This window comes from Bombyx mori, chromosome 3, assembly GCF_030269925.1.
Source record: "Bombyx mori chromosome 3, ASM3026992v2".
NCBI lineage: Eukaryota > Metazoa > Arthropoda > Insecta > Lepidoptera > Bombycidae > Bombyx > Bombyx mori.
In genome coordinates, this window is record NC_085109.1 from 10,470,979 (window position 1) to 10,493,063 (window position 22,085).

General features: G+C 36.6%; 1 protein-coding gene across 1 annotated transcript in view; it reads left to right on the top strand.

The window, feature by feature from the left end:
• Positions 1-1,242: 1,242 nt before the first annotated feature.
• LOC101746018 (protein split ends) overlaps positions 1,243-22,085 on the top strand; it is an 84,543-nt gene continuing 63,700 nt past the window's right edge. Inside the window, exon 1 of the mRNA XM_012695226.4 lies at positions 1,243-1,475. The gene's annotated coding sequence lies outside the window, so the exon portion shown is untranslated. The remainder of the gene's footprint in view (positions 1,476-22,085) is intronic.

Here is a 22,085-nt window from a genome sequence, read left to right on the forward strand (position 1 = left end):
CCAGTAGTAGATTTAACGAAACACTACTCTTGCTAAGGCATGTAGGTATATGATCCAGTAGTAGATTTAACGAAACACTACTCTTGCTAAAGCATGTATATAAGGCATAAGGAACTTCAGGGTGAAGCTAGAATAGACCTTCGAGACCTTAGAATAGAGCTGCTGTAAGAGAGCTGCAATAAAAAAAATAAAAAAGGTAGGCCAAAACAGGATTTTTTAAGCCATGGGTACCTTAGCCGGCCGAGCGAGACTGCTGTTTTGCAATACGATTAAGCCTTCGAGCTCATACCCACAGTGGGTAACAGCATTCACGATGGCTCTATGGCTCTATGGCTGATCTATGGCTCTTTAAGCCGCCAGCACTTGGAGGGTCGTGAACACATTCATTCATCTATCAACAGCTCCTACCAGATGGGTCGTCGATACAACAACACAAAGCCTATCATTATTTTTTTCGAAGCTCTCTAACTAATTCACGCCTTTTAGCTCACAGCCCACCTGGTGTTAAGTGGATACCGGAATCCATAAACATTTACATTAATTTACAATGCAAATGCCGTCACTTGAGATATAAGTTCTAAGGTGTCAAGTATAGTTACAACGGCTGCCGCACCCTTCAAACCGAAACGCATTACTGCTTCACGGCAGAAATAGGCAGGGTGGTACCTACACGTGCGGACTCAGAAGAGGTCCTACCACTAGTAAAAATTGCCTACATTATTGACTCTTTAATTATGTTACCCCAGACTAACTTAGATCTTAGAAAAGGCGTTTACACGTTCATTATCTACTAGAATAAGAGGAGATCAAGTATTAGCCGTGACTTTAGTCAGAATAATAATTGTGAGTCGCTCCATTATTAAACCCTAATAAATCCGAGCTCGAAGCAAATTGCGATCGCTTAGCGGCTCGATTACAACACGACAAACAATTTCCTGGCGAACACTTTCATCAGACTATAGCAATTGACATCACCAGAATACAGCCTCCGTAGCTTCTATTGTCAAACACATATTTAATTACGACCGTGTGCAGTGCGGCACGCGCTATCGTGTCTGCTTCAAGATCACAAGCGTCTTAAAGTGTTTACCTGAAACGAACCGTAAAGAATTGAGAATAAGTCTCGCTATTGAGCGATCAAACTAGTTCAGTTCAAACGTTTATTATAACGGCACAGGGGTGAATTTCAGCCGATTCCGTACTTTAATACGCCTGCGCAAGAACACAAGACAAGTAAGCTTCAGTCAAAGTGAGGCGGCGCGCCGGCTAGCGCGCTCGCCCGCCGACTGTTCGCGAATCCCGCCAGACACTATGTTATAGAGCATACATCAATAAAACTAACTCCCAATGTGCGTCCCGCTGTAAGGATCTTATCCGTATCCCGCCAACTGAGCGAGAGACAACACACAACCGTCTTTCTAGTCTTCCTAAAGAAAAACGTGGTCAACGTGTGACGATACCGTTGTTTTGATTAGGTAAGTTGCAATTGCCGGTTTAAGGTCGAATGTCGCCCTTGGACAATGCCGGTCTGAATATACGTGTCGCAAATTGAATGCGTGCATGCAACAAAATCATTCAGAAAATTGCCTACTCAAATGCTACCTGAGTTCAGTCATCATTATTGACCATCAAGTTTGCCCATTTGACGTAAGGACGCGCACTATGATCGAAATTCGACCACAATTAATTGACACCTCAAGACCTAAGTAGATTCATTTTATGTACCACTTTCTCCTTTGTTCTGGTTTTGAAAAAATAGAATACTCGCGATTTGAAGAATTATTTACGTTGGTAACACTATGAAAAAAAAACGGTTGGCAAGAAACAAGAATTGGTACTTAGGTATTTCGTCTCCGCCTTTTTAAATATAAATAAAATCGAGATTCGCCACGCATTACTTTGCTGGAGTTCGACATAACCCGCTCTATTATGCCTCTCGACCGGATGTCCATAAATGGATTTTCCCTAGCGTTAGAAAAAAAGGATATCTCGGCACTTTTGTAAATTTAATTTATCAACACGAGTTACGTAACTGTTGTAATAAAGATATCTGCAAAACAAATATTGTGCTATGAAGGATTTCGAACGTAAATTTAAATCTGTCTTTAAATATCTTTGAAGCAAAGGAGTTTTCCAATTAATAAATACGACAACCATAATAATTTTATAGTTACAAAAACATTTTGAAATCGGAATGCTTATTAAATCATAAAGTTATTTAATAAATCCATACAACTTGTTTCTCGTGATCGTAATCAGAAAAGGCAGTAGACAGGTATATGTAATATCTGGATCATGTAACTTTCTCTGACCTCGTGGCCTAAGGAAATGGGATTGTACGATCATTGTGTTTTTTTTATATATTAATACAGAAAAGAAACTACCTTATATAGCAGCGTACTAATGTAACCGTTTCCGAGTTATGTAATATTCTTATTAAAATAATAAGAATATTTTTTTTTTTTTAACTTTTTATATTTTATACGAAACAATCAGTACACTTCATATTCAATACAGAAGTCGTATATTAAACAGGTTAATTCGAAATAAAAATACAGTCATGCTGAGTCATTATACCTACCCGCAGCCCGTTATTTCACAAGGTATTCTTTTCCAAGAAGCGTAGTTGGACGTGCAGGGTAAGTCATACACTGCCCACTTAACTAACGACTTGCCATCTGTGATAATTTGAATACGTATTCAAGTATAACATAAATGATTTTACCTTGACGTCGTAAATGAAAAGTTTTATCTGAACATCTAAATTACAACACAGACTTGTCTGTAATATAATACAATATTAGCATTTTTTTCAGTTTTCGCGATACACTAAATTAAAACTACGTTTTGTCGATTTATTTTATTGTCGGTCGTAATCCGGTTTAACCCGGTATAAAACACGGTTTCACTCTAACGTGAAAAGAAAATTTCCCCAAAACCCTCATATAACACGGTCCTTCTACAACACGATATTTGTTTAAAATTATTTAGAAATTTTACTGTTTATTTTTTATTTATAATAGATAAAAAATACATACGGGCATAGTTGAGATGTTTTATTCAGAAAAATTACTCTCCTTTTTGTACTGGCTTCTATTCTCTTATAACACAGTTGTTTTGAGATTTTGTGAGAACGTATTTACCGTGTAACAGGACCTTTACTACATACATTGTTGTGGTTCACGGACGAGAGTGGTCCTGGGCCAAGGAAGGTCAAGTAGGTACCTGGGAGACCCTGGGTGCATCGATGACATTCCGCCGAACTCACAAACACGAACTCGGCAAAGAGATCGACGTGCAACCTAACCTAAACCTCAGCCCGCTGAGCTTCTCGCCGGATCTTCTCAGTGGTACGCGAGTCCGATACTAGATTCATTCGTGAAGCAATTGCTCTTGAGTTGTTAGATCTCCTTTGGAGGTACTCGGGTAGCTCTTAGCAAATCCCACCCCTCCTGGCTGAGCCCTTGCTCACCCAGCTGTCCTGGTGAAACTGGAAAGGCCTCCGGGCCACCAGTAATCCCTCAAACATAAAAAAGGACGATTGTCGTATAGGAAAGCTTCGATTTTTTTTTATTGCTTAAGGTGGGTGGACGAGCTCACAGCCGACCTGGTGTTAAGTGGTTACTTGGGCCCATAGTCATCTACAACGCCACCCACCTTGAGATATAAGTTCTAAGATGTCAGTATAGTTACAACGGCTGCCCCACCCTTCAAACCGAAACGCATTACTGCATTACTGCTTCACTGCTTCGGTGGAGTACCTACCCGCGCGGACTCACTAGAGGTCCTACCACCTGTAAAATAATGACATTTAAAAAACGCGAGATTAAGGCGTAAAAGTAATTTTAATTATGGAATACAATAGTATTATTGTAAGTGGTGCGTAAACATAATGTATTTAAGCTGCTTATTCCATTTAAGTATCTCGAAAGGTCGCCGATTTTGGGTACAACATGATTAATGTACCGACCGACAGCCGCTGTGTTTTGCTGCTCTGTTCCTTTTGTCTTTGATCGTGAAGCCGTGAATGATTTGTCTGTTTCCATCGTGTTAAGGTACCGGATTAAAATATTAAAGAATTATTATTATATTTGTATTTTTTGACGAATAATAGCGTGAGTGGCGTAGAATTTTGGCTACACACACACAACAATAACCTGCTCTTTTTTTTTATGTTTGAAGTATTACTGGTGGCCCGAAGGTCTTTCCACTTTCACCAGGACAGGCGGGCGAGCAAAGGCCAGCCAAGAGGGGTGGGATTTGCTAACAGCTGCCCGAGCGCCTGCGAAGAAGACCTAACAACTCAAGAGTAGCTGCTTTGCGAATGAATCTACTACTGAATCGGAATCGCGACCTGCTGAGAAGATCCGGCGAGAAACTCAGCGAGCTGATGCATGGGTTAGATTGCACGTCGAACTCTTTGCCGAGTTTGACGAGTACGAGTACGGGATCCCTAAGCCTGCTCCTAGTGTTAGAGCTGAAGGTATCTAATGCAGGAGTTATAGGATCTGATGGATCCGTAAGGACGTGAACCTGCTCATTTGAAAGTGTCGTCTGAACCGAGACATTGAGACATTAGTCGTATGTTACAGGTTGGGTGACAGTATTAACTTTGTGATTTATATGGGAACCTCTTTACCGGATGAACCGTGAGTCTATGTTCTCACATCCAAAAAATACCTCTTAAACAATAACCGTGATATTTAAAATGTCGAATGCACGTTAAATATATTTTAAACAAACAATCTTATATATAGGTACTTCATGGCTTATCAAATAGCTGAAACTTTCGTATTCTGTCGTTGACTAACAATTTCCAAAAAGAAAAATAGCATTGTTCGACAAAAATCTAAGCACGCAGAATTTAAAATTTTACTTTAATTAATATCCTTTGGCAAATATGTCAATTTAACACAGATGAAATTACAATAGGTATAGAATCTAGTTTATCATAAATTAGCTTCCATTTAAACTGAAAAACGAAATTAGATGTTTTTTTTTTTTAAATTGACATAGCCAGCTTTATTTTATTACCTGACGAGCATACGTTCTATCTGATGTTCGGTCACGAAGATCTGTAATGCTAAGGGGCATGCATAGTTAAGCCGCTGCCTACCTATCTCAGTGTGTTTAGTGTGAGTTTTTTAACGTTCTCGATAGCGTGAAAGTTAACTGAAATTTGTATGAAGTTTAAACGTTTGCCTACGTTTGCCGCTAGAGACGCTGTTCCTACTGCATACTTTGAGTTAACTTTTACGCTATCGAGAACGTTAAAAAACTCGCACTAAGCACACAGACATACTCAACGTTGATAATTTTGAATTCTACCGAATAAAATATGTATTCGCATAAAACTCAAACTCAAAGAATGCAATCTCTAATTTGTAGCTTTCCATAGCTAAATTTCTGTTCAATATACACAAATAAAAAAACTAGTTATTTGTCCAGAGTAGTTTATACTACCTCTTACTATACCGTATTCATTCACAAAAGCCTCACAGGTTCAAAATTATACATTTTCAGTATTCTGAAAGGCATGTGAACCTAACATTATGCCAAGGGATCTTTGGTATAATTCTGTCAAGATCAACCTTGAACTTGCGACTTAGTCACGAAGAAGCAAGGATTAATATTGGACTACGCGTAATCTTCAAATTGATTCACTACTTGACCTTCATTAGTGCTGGTTATCCGATAAATTGTTTTATTATTAGCTAAAATTGACATATGGAAAATGATTTCAAAATCTCCGCAACGTACAATATTTGCGTGCGTACTAAAAATGCTTACGTACAGAAATACGTTAATCGTAGTTTCTAAAGTTGAAAAAACTCATTATTTAACCTCTAAATTATAACTGACCTATTAAGTATAAAGCAATTCAGTTTTAGCAGAACAAGAAAACATAACTTCGACTACCTATGTAGAGTTAGTTTAAATAAAAAAAATCAAAACATTCATATTTTTAAAGGGATTTTATAACCTGGTAACTAAGACCTTTAAGCCATGTCTTATTATATATATATGTTTTATGTATATAATAATATATTATATTCTTATTTTTATGAAAAATGATAATATTGAGTGAAATGAAATGAAGATGATTAATTTGAGACATTAATTTAATACTATACTACTATACTAATTCTACCACGTAAACCAGAGACACGATAATCTTTACCGGACTGTCAAAATAATTCTACTTGTGGATTCAGTTCAAGAATCGTTAACTGAATTGACTTATTTGTTATGTGTATTATCTATACTGAACTATATCGAGACTATCACAGAGTGGACGTACGGCTAATTATACTTTGTAGGCTGTTTCCATTCGGTATCCGTGTGCCATTGTGAGCGTGAAACGCAATTTGCCAGCCTATTCAAATAAACTCTGAACAGATCTGCTCCGTGATTAGACTATTATTTGTTTTGCGGACAATTCAAAACATGAATAAAGTTTGTAAAGCAATTTTTAGGATTTAGATAGTCTTTTTATTACTTTAAATTTGCCTTTCTCATAGTATCAGCATTTCAGTGTATTTTTAATGGACTATCCTATAATTTAATCCAGACCACATAATTACTTTGTGATAGAAATAGGCAAGTCTATAGGAATCTAAAATAATGAGGGTAGAACTATTTGTATAGGTTCTTTTTCTTCAGCATAAAATTCGTTTATGTACATTTATAAGTACATATGTATTTTCTCAAATAAAAGGGGGAAGATATCCAAACAAAGCAGGAACAATAATTCGAAAACACATAGGTGCATACCCATATCTTCTGATACCGGTTATTTATAGGTACACTCACTATTAGTTAAGTTCCTCTGATGGAAATATTCCTATACCTCTGTTTTTATTGTGTTAGATCGGGGAGGAGCTCAGGTATACCTATGACACTCACTATTTTGCCTGCCTACTATTAATGTTTAATTAACATTTCATTTCATAAAGAATATTAAAGACTTTCTCTAATTGGTTTAAAAGTCTTTGCTAATTTTAAGTACAGAGGTTCTGTTTTGAATGTTGAAAAATAGTAGTACCTACTACCTGAATAAATTTATTGCTTATTCGCTGATTACAAATATTGCGCGTAACTATGTTATCAATAGGCGTCCAAATAACACAGCGCTTTTTTTTTCGTGCTTGTATTATCTGTGCTACACATTTCACAGGTATTTATTATCTATAAGTATTTCGCTAATAAAAATGAGGACTTTTTGGCGGGAACGCGAGGAGTGAAGTTGTGTGATTTGTTTTATTTTGTCTATTTAGTGTTTCTTCAGGTTTAAATGTGTAATAGCGGTGGCTTATTAACTGTTTAATATCTGTGAAAGTGCACAAATGTGGAAAAATGATACAAAGCCGTTGGACGTAACTTCTCGGGATCCTCCAAAAAGTCCACTGAAAAAATCTCAGTAAATGACCACAATTTTACTGAGATTAGGTATATTTCATCCCATATATCTCATCTCATTTCATTTCATTTCATCCTAGTTGATTAATTATCATCCAATTAACCAATTAATTATCTTCATTTCATTTCACTCCATATTATCATTTTTCATAGAAACAAGAATATTTAAAATAAAATAAGACATGACTTAAAGGTCTTAGTTACCAGGTCATAAAATTCCTTATAAAATAAAAAAATAAAAATGAAGCGCTATTCAAAAGATCAAAGTGTTATCATTGTTAATTCTATAACAAAAATGGGGAAAGTTGTGGCAAGAGTGCTCGCAAATTCCCCGAAATTTGCGATCGCAATAATGCACCATGCTGATAATCTAGAGCGTTACGTTCTTGAGAACGACGCGGTCTTCATGTTTTTGGTATGGTGATGTGTATATTATTATAATATGCATAGATAATATACTTAATATTTTTAAGAGTACGGTTGAGTCAACGGAGAGACGTGAGTGTTTTGTATCTTATATTCCATGGAGAGTGATCTGTGGAATTGTTTCGTCGTTTTTACCATCGCACCGCCCACCACTTGAGTAGAGTTCTACTACCTGGAGCCACTGGGCTTATCCACAGTGCGTTTCCAGAGATCTTTTGTGCCACGTACCATCCAACTTTGGAATGAGCTCCCCTCCACGGTGTTTCCCGAGCGCTATGACATATCCTTCTTCAAACGAGGCTTGTGGAGAGTACTTAACGGTAGGCAGCGGCTTAGCTCTGCCCCTAGCATTGTTGAAGTCCATGGGCGACGGTAACCACCCACCATCAGGTATACGGCCTACCTCGTCTGTCTACAAGGGCAATAAAAAAAAAATCGCCCATACTATCTAGAATCACTGCGTTAATCCACAGTGCGTTTCCAGAGATCTTTTCTCCGGCTTTGGAATGAATTGCCCTCTACGGTGTTTCTCGAGTGCTATGACTTGTACTTCTTCAAACGAGGCTTACGGAGAGTATTAAGTGGTAGACTTGGCGCTGCCCCTGACATTGTTGACATCCATGAGTGACGGTAACCAGAGACCATTAGGCATGTGCTTGACTGCCTATAAGGGAATAAAAAAAAATGTAATTGAAAAGTCAAAGATGACAGCTGTCAAAATTTAGACAAGTCATTTTCATGAGAAACAAATTACATACGCAGAATTTAAATAGTCTACTCTAATTGAGATACCGTTTAATAAACTTTTTTATTATACATCTATTTCGATTCTATCTTAGACACAAGTCGGTTAAATTTTGTCTAAGTAACTAGCTAGCCTAGTTTCAAACTTTACCACAAACTTCGTACTTGATATCTCGTGGTAGATCGGGTGTTCTTTGATCCACCGCCCACACCATCTAGCATGTTCTAGAAACTCAACCGAGTCATTACCCTTGGATGGATACAATAGGCATGCAGCCATTATTTTGCTTGCATCTCAAAATGTATTTAGACATTTTTTGTGTGGTGTTAAGTGGTTACTGGAGCCCATAGACAATGACATTTACAACGCAAATGCGCTACCCACCTTGAGATATAAGTTCTAAGGTCTCAGTATAGTTACAACGGCTGCCCCACCCTTCAAGCCGAAACGCATTACTGCTTCACGGCAGAAATAGACGGGGTGGTGGTACCTAACCGTGCGGACTCACACGAGGCCCTACCACCAGTAATTACGCAAATTATAATTTTGCGGGTTTGATTTTTATTACACGATCCTTCACCGTGGAAGCCAATCGTGAAAATTTGTTAAGTACATACTTCATTAGAAAAATTGGTACCCGCCTGCGGGATTCGAACACCGGTGCATCGCTAGATACGAATGTACCGGACGTCTCATCCTTTGGGCCACGACGACTTATTGATATAGATACCTACTAAATGTGTAGGTCGCGCTCCGCTGACCCTATCGCTGAATGAATTAAGATACTTCGGTGGATTTTTCAAACAAAAAGTCGTTCATGCCTTCCGCTGATAATTACGAACCCAATGAAAAATAATTTAAGTATGTATCGAGAAGTGAAAACCTATTTGGCTTAAGCGTCATTTCGGTTAAAACGCGACGTTGATATTTGTAATTAAAGGTGCGTTTTATTTATTTGTATTAGTATCAACAAATCGATGTTTTTAATTGAACTTCAATTATGTTTACCACATTCAAGTAGATGAAGAATTGTCATGTTTTTTTCCAATTTTAATTTTAAATGGCTTTCCTGTAAGATTGCAAAAATATCGCTTAAGCCTTTAACCTATTGATATTTAGTTTAGAACCTAATAAAAACATGCTTATATAGCCAACTATACTAACAATTAATTTCATATTTTTTTTATTGTTTAAACAAGTGAATATTTGAGCGAAATTATAATTTAAAATTAAATATTTCTCTGTCATCGATCCCTAACGCTTGTGCAAATTTTCAAGTTAATCGGACGCCTTGAAGTCTGTGAAAGCTACGGTCAAACATTTCAAACAAACAAACAAAAATACCGAAGCTAAAAAGGGTGTAAATTTAATCTATCAAACCAATCGAATCATTCTCTTCGTCTCAAATACGGCGATTGAACTTTATAGCATATATAGGACGCATATATAGACGTTGCAAATAAATGACCTTAATTCTTAACAGTCTCAATTAGATTCTATAGACAATATAATATGAATACCGCCCCACCGTGATATACTGGACCGAATTTTATGCTCTTGATTTATGCCCCATAATCATTTACTCAATTTAAAATAAAAATCTTACTGTGAGGGCTTAATTGAATTCGTCAAACTACTTATTCTATGTAAGACTTCCGAGTGACTCAAATATCAGAGGTCAGTCGCGTCGAAAAATATATTATAATGGAAATCTTAATATCATTTTTCACTGTTTTCATACCAGTAGGGCGTGCGGTATAAGCATTCTGCTTGTTTCCATCGCAATTATGGTTCGGTGTGTGTTATGGCCTTATTGTAATACAATTCGTGCTTCGTTTTCATGTCGATGAGGTTTTTTTTTTTTTTATTGCCCTTGTAGGCAGACGAGCACACGGCCCACCTGATGGTGAGTGGTTACCGTCGCCCATGGACTTCAGCAATGCCAGGGGCAGAGCCAAGCCGCTGCCTACCAAAAGCCGCTGCCTACCATACCAGGTATTTGCGTCTTGATGCGTGTAGGGTCTAGTAACAATACCACGTGGTTCTTTTTATCTGTTAAGACAGCTCGAAATATCGGTAAACGATAATTTGAAACCTGGTAACACCGCAGTATTTTGGCACTTATCAAATAAACTTGGAATGCCACGTTCTGAACGAGTCCTAAGCAATTGGCTACGACTCGACTATGCCCTTAGCACTGTTGAAGTCTATACTCATCGATGTCTAACTATCAGGTGGCTCGTGTGTGCGTCAGCCAGTTGAGCCAATATAAAAATAAAAAAATATTAAAAATAAGGCGATCCATGAACCTTTAACCGTACCCAATCGACGTATAGTTAGATTTATTTTACGGAACGAATTAAAAATAAGCATCTGCTTTTGCGTGGGTGTATAAGAATTTAAACACGCACTAGCACAGAGAAATATAGTTATTCATGTATAAAATTATAAATGCGAAAATCAGTTTGTTTTTTATAAGCTTTCATATACCACTCGGTAAGCAGTACAGAAAAGAGCATACTGGGCTACAGAGAAGAACATAAAGACGAACATATTTTCGATCTGTAAAAACATTAATATTTCCGAGGGATATTTTTTCCGTATATAAACGGAAGCGAAGCGACGTATCAAGTTGATAATATTATAATTCTAAATTCTTGGTATTGATATAATATATTATGACTATATGACTAAGGACTCGAAGCGTCCAACCATTGCTTGAACTATAAACTAACATTGAAGATCTACAATACCGCATTGTGCCTATTATAATAATAAAACTATATTGCAGTTTTATTAGGAGTTGCCCATTTATATGGAACGTCTGTGAGAATGCGTTTGTTTTCTGAAAACTATTACGAGTAATTACAGTTGCAGTCTTGTCACTTGTCTCTGTGTATGAAAAACAAGATAGTTCATTAAAATTGATGAATTTTACTTTTGATGGTTTGGTTATGGTTTGATTGATTAAAAGTGAGAAATTCGTCCTCTTTGGGACTATACTTATTATAGGATACAATACGCACACAAATAAAAAATCGAATAAAGGTATATTTTTTTGGTAATAATTACCAAAAAAATATACCTTTATTCGATTATATTACTCTAATGTAAAATACTCTTTATTACTCAAAGTATTACAGAGTAATCCGGTCACGGTCCTCGTCGAACCCGTCGCTTGCGACGAAGGGCTCGAAGAGCGAATTAACCCATAGACTCAGCCCACTGAGTTTCTCGCCGGATCTTTTCAGTGGGTCGCGTTTCCGATCCGATGGTAGATTCTGCGAATTCACTGCTCATGCTAGGGTTAGTGTTAGCGCCACTCCGGTTTGAGCCCCGTGAGCTCACCTACTAGCTAAGGTTACGCTGAAATTGTCTCTGAAGAGCTTAGGTAGGAAAAAAAACAGAGTAAGCTCTAGTAAAAAGCAAAAGTAATAACGTCCTAGAAAAGTTACACTTTACATTCTTGTGCGGGACATCAACACTGTATCTATGTTGCAGTCCACAGTATTGGTTTAATCAGAACGAGAATCAAACCAACTAGTTGTACGAACTTTTCTTTTCAACTTCGAAATGCTCTGGTTTTGTTTGCAATCTCGTTTTTCATGTGACTTGCGCACTACAGACTGACATTTACAACTCTTGTCCATGTTTGTTTTTGTAATGGAATTTTGATTTCATTAAATTTTATTTTTAATGTTAAAGACAATTACTATTTCCATATTTTTTTTCTAGCACCTCATCAGTCACAAAATAAAACTGAAAATCAACAGGCCACAAAAGAGTTATTAACTGGTTGCGCTTTGCCTATTTAAGTAATCTATATCAATACTAATATACCTAGTCTTGCCATAAATACTAAGACAAAGGAAAAAAATAATTCTATTGCAAATAGCATTTATTACTTTTACTGTGTCTTAGTTTAATACGTAGATATAAAACAATTTAAAGTATAAAAAGCTTATTCAAAGTGGTCTCCATTGGCTGCAATACAGTCCTTTAAACGTTGAGGCCAGTTATCAATCGCACTCTTTTCATGGGAAAAATTTTCACTACCAATCGTACGGATTGTTTTAGGGACTCCAAATTATCATGGCGTTTAGAGCAAGCCGTACTCTCTAAAACTGACCATAAATTATGATTTATAATTTATCCAGCGGATTAAGATCGGGACTAGACGACGGCCAGTCTTCAGCTCTGATGAAGTCCGAAACGTTCGTTTCCAAACAAGACTGCGTAGATCGAGCTTTATGACCTGGCGCCGAGTCTTGCTGGAAGGACCATTCTTGATTATTGAACATGGTGTTGTTAAGGGGCTTCACTACCTTCTCAAAAATGGTATCTTGATACACTTGTGCCGATGTTTTGATGCCTTTTTCACAAAAATATGGCTAAGTCACTCCTTCATAGCTAATACCCCACCAAACCATCACTGAAGTCGGATAGTGCCCACGTTGCACTCTGTCAACTAATTGGGAAGCTTCCTTAGAGCTTTGAGCATAAATACGGTCATTTTGCTTGTTAAAATGTTGCTCAATTGTAAAAAATTTCTCATCCGTAAACAAAATTTTTCTATGACCTCCCTTTGCGTACCGCTTCAGTAGTTGTTTCGATTTTACCACCCTGTTCTCTTTTAAATTATCAGTTAAGAAACGACCAGTACGTCTCTTATGGGCTGCAAATCCTAAGTCATCTTTTAAAATACGCGACATGGTTCTAGGTGCCATCTTCATTTCCCGAGATAAAATCTTTTGCTTTCGGATAGGATTTCTTCGAATTCTTTCCCTTACTGCTTTGACCACCTTTTTCATACGAACACTACGTGGACGGCCAGATCTTTTTCTGTCCCAAACAGAGGAGCTCTCATTGCACCTATTAATAGCCCGGTACACAAACATTTTACTAATACCAAGCGTATGGAGAGTTTTAAAAATTGCATTTGGCTCCATACCTACTTTGTGTAATGCAATCACAGCGATTCGGTTCTCTTTGTCACCCTACTCCATTTTAATATTATACAATGTATTGGCGCCAAAATGAGAAAACTCAATGAGCAATCATATAAAAATAACAGATTCCAAATTCAAATGTAATATTTTGTTTATTTTCAATTGTAACAGTATTAATGGACAGACTAAGTATAAATCAACAGTGGTTTTTACGGATGTTCCGTTATAACTGCTGAACCATCCATCTGATTGACTTGAAACTTGGTATCCACGTAGAAAATACATGTACTTAATGGATAGCCTTATATTTATATGAGTGTTAATAATAATGACAATAAATAATAATGTTATTTTTAAATGCCCAGCAAAGCGGGTGAGTACGTCTAGAATAATATAAATTTATAGAAGATAGATGTGGACTAGACTGGACTAGTCTGTCGTCACGCTAGCATACATATTACTTGCTCTCATAGGAGTACACGAAGCCTTTACATTTCCTACTTAAATTCAGCTTGCAACGGTGAACATTTCGTGCTTAAGCATAATTAAGCTACGCTTGTTGACATAACCACATACTGTATTAACTTCACAGTTTCTTTGAAATTCATGAAGTCATTGAACTTTGTTAGTTTGCAATAATTATAAGTTCAATGCCTTCTCGTTAATTCAAAATAAAATGGATCGGAAAACAGAATGATTTTTTTCTTAATTTTTTATTTGTACACAATAAAAATGCGTAACTTGTGGAATATGATTTAATTAATCTATTTTTCTGCAGAAATAATAAAATTGTTAGTAAAATTAATAACTAAATGTCGAACATTTGCATTATCATACAGGGTGGCCCATAAGTCCTTTGAAAAGTAAAATTTGAATAAAACGAACAGGGCGCGCGTGAGCGGTGCAGGGGAAGCGGAGGGAGTAACTTCGGTTTCTGGGAATTTAGTCGCGATGGAGCGTTTTACCGGAGCGGACCGTGCGTTTTGTGTGCGCGAGTTTTATAAAAACGACAATTCGGCAACCGTTGCGCGGCGTAAATTTCGAGAACACAAAGGTTTACACAACTTTGACGACACTCCAACTCTTCAAGCGATTAAGAACTGGGTTGCTAAGTTCGAGGAGACCGGTTCGACGTTAGATAAACCGCGGTTGGGTCGCCCAAGGACGTCACGTACGGAACAAAACATAGACACAGTGACACAGTCTATTCGCGAAAATCCGACACAGTCAACTCGTAAGCGCGCCAGAGCATTAAACGTATCCAGGACATCGTTACAACGGATTTTGAAGAAAGATTTACATATGCACCCTTACAAAATTCAGTTGGTTCAAGAATTAAAGGAAACTGACGGTATTCAAAGACAAAATTATGCGAATGAAATGTTGAATCGGTTTACTTCCTTCAATAACATAATGTTCTCTGACGAGGCTCATTTCCATCTTAACGGGCATGTTAGTAAACAAAATTGCCGCTATTGGAGCCCCATCAATCCAAAACTTAAGCATCAGAAGCCCTTACATAGTCCGAAAGTGACTGTTTGGGCCGCTATGTCAGCCCATGGTATCCTAGGGCCTTACTTCTTTGAGGATGGCAGAGGGCGCGCAGTTACTGTTACGTCGGAGCGATATGTGGCTATGATCGAAGAGTTTTTCATACCAGAATTGCAAAACTTTTCAGGCTTTAATGCCAGGACGTGGTTTCAACAGGATGGGGCCACTTCTCACACCTCTAACACTGCTATGCCCGTTATCCGTCAACTTTTTCCTGGCAAAGTTATCTCTAAGAGAGGAGACATTTCCTGGCCTCCACGTAGTCCAGATCTGACCCCGATGGATTTTTTTTTATGGGGCTACCTTAAGGCTAAAGTATACGACACAAACCCGCGGTCAATTGAGGCCCTAAAAGAAAACATCCGCAGAGAAATGACAAGCATTTCAGCAGTGACGTGCCGCGCAGTCATCGACAATTTTAGACGTCGTTTGCAAGAGTGCCGTGATCGCAACGGATTACATTTAGGAGATGTTATTTTCAAAAAATAATTCCCGTTTTTTAAGCTTTTTATGTAAATAAAAATTTAATTCATAATGTAATTAGTTTTATTTTAATAATTTTTTTTTCATATCAAAGGACTTATGGGCCACCCTGTATAATAGACTCTTATTCTAATACATAGTTAAGTCGAACAGTTTTAATTTAAATCACGAATCCAATCCGAGTGCTTTCAATATTTAAAAAAACATTAAAAAGCCCAATTTTCGTGATTGATCTTTTTATAAATTTATGCATTCATGAATATTCATAGCGCCCGAGAACAAGTGTTCATTTTAATTAAAAATATGGCGGCGGTGACACGCTGCAAAAAAGACTTCAATTAAAAATCGATAGCGGTAGTTGTTTGATAAGGTTGTGAGTGTTTAGGTTTTTTTTTTAATACTTTTCTTTATTATTCTATTATACTACAAAACTCATAACTTTATTCCGCTACTCTTATATAACAAATTCAATTTTTATTTCTTATTAACTCAATGACTGTCAATGTTTCTATTAAAAGCTTATTAATACGCTTTTATTAGCTTTATACGTATGTTAGCATGTAACGGAATCTTTGAACATGATTTGGACCCCCTTCAAAACGTCCGATTAACTCGAAATTTGGCATAGGTAACTTATTAAGGACCGATGACAATTCAATATTTTAAACAGTTTGATCCCTTACTAGGATAATCAGGACCAGAGATTTTTTGTTTTCCTGACACCCGGAGTGTCTGCGTCAAGACTAAGAACGGAAACTAGCAGGCGCGTCGATGACCTATGTTTCGGATAAGTTATCGACTAATTCAGATGGTATTTTTGAAAAATTAAAAAATTTAAATTCAACTAAAAATTAAAAATAAATATCAGTATAAAAAAATAGGCTTTTACAGAAAATCCAACTAAAAAATAAAAAATAAATTTTAGATGGGGTGCATAGTATCAATAGTTATAAATATTTTGATAATATCCTGAAAAGCACCCCACGCTTTTTTTACAATAAAATTATTTTAGCCTACACTATTTTTAATTCAAATTTATTAAAAGTTTTTTTCTATTTTTTAGTTGGATTTTGTATAAAAAAGAGATTTTTTTTTGTTTTTTTATACTATTATTTATTTTTGTAAGTTTATCTATGTCTAATACGAGTACATTACGCATTTTTGTCGTACAATCTCGGAATATTAAAGCTGTAACACTAGAACTTATACATTGGAGCTCTAACTATCTAGGACTTACTTAATTACTTAATACTTACTTAACTTAATTACTTAATACTTACTTAACACTGGTGGTAGGACCTCTTGTGAGTCCGCACGGGTATGTACCACCACCCCGCCTATTTCTGCCGTGAAGCAGTAATGCGTTTCGGTTTGAAGGGTGGGGTAGCCGCTGTAACTATACTGAGACTTTAAAACTTATATCTCAAGGTGGGTGGCGCATTTACATTGTAGATGTCTATGGGCTCCAGTAACCACTTAACACCAGGCGGGCTGTGAGCTCGTCCACCTATCTAAGCAATAAATAAAAAAAACATAGCAGTCTTATTAAGTTATCTAAAGTTGTTTTGACATATAAACTTATTTCTTTATCCGCCTTTTCCAAGTGTTCCTTAAAGTACCTCTTAACTGTAAGTTACATATCAAGACGGTAAAATGATAGAGAGCCATCTCCTACCTTAATCCAACGTATATAATATAGGCTACATTCCAAACATAAAGTTGTTTCGGTAAACACTACCAAAACTGACAGTGGCCATTTCATTTAGTTTGATAACACCATTATTTGTGGACGCGGAGTGTAGGAATGTCCGTGGCCATTTGGCGCGCTGCGGCATGGCCGGCGGATGCGGACATGACGTCATCCATTCCTCCCCTTGCTACTGCTAATGCTAGACCAAAGGTCAGTTCGTCCGAAGGTTAATAGACCAACACCTAAGTAAAAATTTTGATGGAATTATGAAAAAAATCGTTACCTATCCACTACCTATTTGTTGTTATATATTTAAAGTAGATTCAATACACATTAAAACGCACATTGAAGATTTCTTTATGGCAATAAAAAAAAAAACAGAAACACGTTTTTCAAAAAGGAAGGCAAGAACATCGCATGAAAAGCCCTTATTACTAGTTGCGAAACTTCCATTCAGAGGCATTGAGACTTTGACGAGAAATCGCAACTTGGGTAACTTTGATAGTTCAATTCTTGCAGTGTCCTCTCCGCAGAGAAGCGCACAAACACCCGAACTGATGACCAAGACCACTCTGCCGAAAGTGTAAACGGCTGAGAAATTCAGATCTCGCCACTGACCTAATTATATATTGCATTATTTGAGTCGACTATTATCAAAGCCGGCAATCTGACTTTTGGACAATGATTGGTAAATCAGACAAACGAATTATTGACTTTGTATTCCATTGGCAGTCACAAAACTCTTCGGAACGACATCTTAGATAAATAACAGGTTAACTATTAACCTTTATTTAATGCAGGTTTTGAACCGTATTCTTTGAAGGAGACGATTATATTCAAATGAATCTGTATTGAAATATCAATAAAAAATTTTTGTCCAAATGCACAGATTGCCACCTTTGATAATAGACGACTCATTTCAATGCTTTGCGTTTATTTTACACAATGTTGATTTTAAATGAGTTCTATCACATCCATATTTCTTTTCCAATATAGAACATCCTACGCATAAAACTGAAGCGGCCGAGAAAAAAAATTTGAATAACAAAAGAGAGTAACATGAAAGCTTTTAAAAGGGAAGAATATTAAAAGTGCGCGATGCCGGCGGAACCCGACGGTCTTGTCATTTTCCGCATGAGGGATCCACAAGAAATCACTTGAATGCCTGTAGTTTAGTACGCGAAGCTATCTCTATTGTTTTTAAGAAAACAAAGTCTTTTGTATGATTCTTAAAACGCAGAAAAAATATGCTGATAAGACTTAAACTCTTCTTAATTTTTGGCGACTTTAGAACTCATTAAAAGTTGGTTCGTTCTAAACGAAGAAACATAGTCAGAATGCAATATAGACAATCTGGCACACTGAAATTCAAAGTGACGAATATTACACTGTTTCAAATAGTTTTCTCAATTGGAGGCTTATACCGAGTACGCACATACGACTCTTAGTAAAAAACGGCTCAATATAAAACTCTAAATTTAATAATGACACGTTTGTCTCCTGAGTTCTCTTTCGATTTCTTTGCTAATGCTTCAAAGGAAGTTGGGTAATGTTTTTTCAAGTCATATACACAACTGAGCAAGATCAACTTAGTGTAAAACTCAAATAAAGACTAAAATAAACCGAACGAATTTGGAATATAATATGTGAAAAGTTAAAAAGTGATGAAAAATATTTATAACGCTAAACGTCAAAGTTATTAGTAAAATTTCAATCTTCTTTGTAACGTACAGTGAATTGAACAGGCTATACTACCAACAATAATTATAGAAGTTTGGCAGGTTTGATTTTTAATACGCTTTTATTAGCTTCATACGTATGTTAGTATGTAACGGAATCTTTGAACATGATTTTGACCCCCTTCAAAACATCGGATTAACTTGAAAGTTGTCATAATTATTAAAGACCGATAACAATTCAATATTTTAAACAGTTTGATCCGTTACCCTTACTAGGATAATCAGGATTAGCGACTTTTTGTTTTCCTGAGACCCGGAGTGTCTGCGTCAAGACCAAGAAGGGAAACTACCAGACGCGCCGATCACCTATGTCTCGGATAAGTTACCGACTGATTCAGATGAGATATATGAAAAATTTAAAAAATATATTGAAAAAATAGAAATTCAACTAAAAAATGAAAAAGAAATGATTTATTATTACAATTTATTATTACAATTATTCCTTCATCGTGGAAATCGTTCAAAAACAAAAAATTCCTTGATGCACTTGCTATGGAAAACACGATCATTAAGAAAAATCATGGCTATTTACACAGTAACAATGGCTTACTTCATTTAGTGACATATTATATTTATTAAAATTATATTATATAATATTAATATATAAAACTAATGTTATATACTTTGTATTAACGAATGCTCTCGAAAGCTTAAAATAGACCTGTAGCCCAATTTTATAACGTGAACAAGAGTTCAGTCTTGGCAACCGTAATTACCCTAATCTCATTTGGATTCTATTCAAATAACTTCAGAGACTGGCTTTTAACCTGATTAGCCCTTTGAATATTTCTCTTGCGCTCTCTTTGATTTCGTATTTCGTTTGTAAAACTGGTACGACTTTGTGTTTATTAAAGAACAAACAACAGGGGCGTTATGAAAAATTAAAACGAAATACTAGGAGCTCTTGTGAATCCGCCTGGGTAGCTACCACCAATTCTATTCTATTTCTGCCGTGAAGCAGTAATGAATTTCGGTTTAAAGGAAGGTAGCTGTTTTGATGTAAAAAAAACTGAGACTTAGAACTTATGTCTCAAGGTAGTTGGCGGCATTTACGTTGTAGATGTTTATGGGTTCCATTAACCACTGAACACCAGGTGGGCCGTGAGCTCGTCCACCTGTTTATGCAATAATAAAAAAGCAATATTTAGGGGTCCATACAAGACGCTGCTAGGTGTATTTTATCATCTTCAACTTAAAGCCGGATATAATAATAATAATAATAAGTAATATAATAATAATAATAATAATAAGCTTTGGCACATAGCTCCATGACTTTGTTCAGATGCTAACACGGAATATTCCTAATATAATTCGAAGCACACCTAAACTCGTTACACGGTAGTTATCCGCGAGGCAATCAACCGGCGGCCGTGCCGTGGCCATTTCACAGGAGAGTTTACGTCGCATCATAAGCCCTAAGAATGGCATTTAGCTTCAACGATCTACTTTAAGACTTAAAGTGGATGCTATCTTTATTTTCAAACGTGAAGAAAATGCCCGTTTGCGCCCAGAAAAAAACGAACAGTCTTTATATCTTTAAAGTTTAGTGATGATAAAATTATTTTATGATATTATAGTGCTTTAAAATACTTAATATTGCTAATGACTCGTGATTACATTTGTCCAAACACTCTCCTCCTTGCGTCGGTTTCCTCATTACTGAGGGTCGTGGTCATGGCCTTGAAACAGTTTGTTTTATCTGTTCCTATCTGGAGCTGAGTGCACAGCAAGCAGTATTCGTATTAAATTGTTAGACTTCTTAGATTCAAATATAAAAAAAACTTTTTGCGCTTATTCCATCTTCCTCCGTCATTCCCTTGTCTTTGCCTAAGTTCATCTGTTTCCTGTATAAAGACATCAGCCCACCTTCTAATGTCCAGTTCCCATTTATAGACCAACAGGTTTATCGATCAAAATTCCTTTTCCTCTTTGGTATTTCTCATCGTAGTCACCTTTTTCTGCCTGTTTATCTACCAGTAGCCTCGAGTAGCTATTCTGAATTGACCTTGGTGTGTGGGCGAACACACAGCTCAGCCCGAGAGGGTTTCCCTAAGTGTGTTAGGTCGTCGTGGCCTAAAGGATAAGACGTCCGGTGCATTCGTGTTGAGTGATGCAACGGTGTTCGAATCCCAGGCGGGTAACAATTTTTTTTATGAAATACGTCCTCAACAAATTTTCACCATTGACTTCCACGGTGAAGAAATAACATCGTGTAATAAAAATCAAACCCGCAAAATTATAATTTGTATAATTACTGGTGGTAGGACCTCTTGTGAGTCCGCACGACTAGGTACCACCGCCATTCTTGAGACCTTAGAACTTATATCGTATTTACGTTGTGGATGTCTATGGGCTCCAACTTATTACCAAGTGGGCTGTGAGCTCATCCACCCATCTAAGCAATAAAAAAAATATATATAATAAAAATGCCGGAATAGTGCTTCGTTGAATCTACCACCGGATCGGAAACGCGCATCGCTGAGATGATCCGCCTAGAAACTCAGTAGATTAATCAAGACTATACGGAAGTATTAACATTGAAATCCATAATTCATCCTGAAGTGGCGTCATCGAAAGCTACAAGCTTATACGGCGATCCTATCATGTCAATAAGTCTACCGCCGGCTGGTACGGTCTTGCACGGGCATCTTAAACCAAAGCCGTTCGATTTTACGAGGCCACTCATTGATTCTGGTGAAAGGTTTCTGCGTGCGATCGGGAAGGTCACTGACGGGGGAAATTCAATTGTCGTTGTTAAATTGTCTTCTTTTGTGACGCCTCTATCGATTATCATAATCGTTTATGGGTGATTTTAAATGGTCTTAAATTCGTTTTTTTTGTATGTCTTTTTCTTTATTTAGGTTATTCAATCGAAAGTATATCATTGAGTAAATAAAAATTCTTTAAAAAAATATTTGTTGTTTTTAAATTATAAATTATTTTTTGAACACAATAAATAGGCTGTCCAAATTTTAAAATTCGAATTTCTTAGCACAAATTTATGTATTCCAAATTTTGAATATCTGTTCCCACGTTAATATTTGTTATTTGTTACCGTGACTTTGGAAAAGCTACGCGCGTTT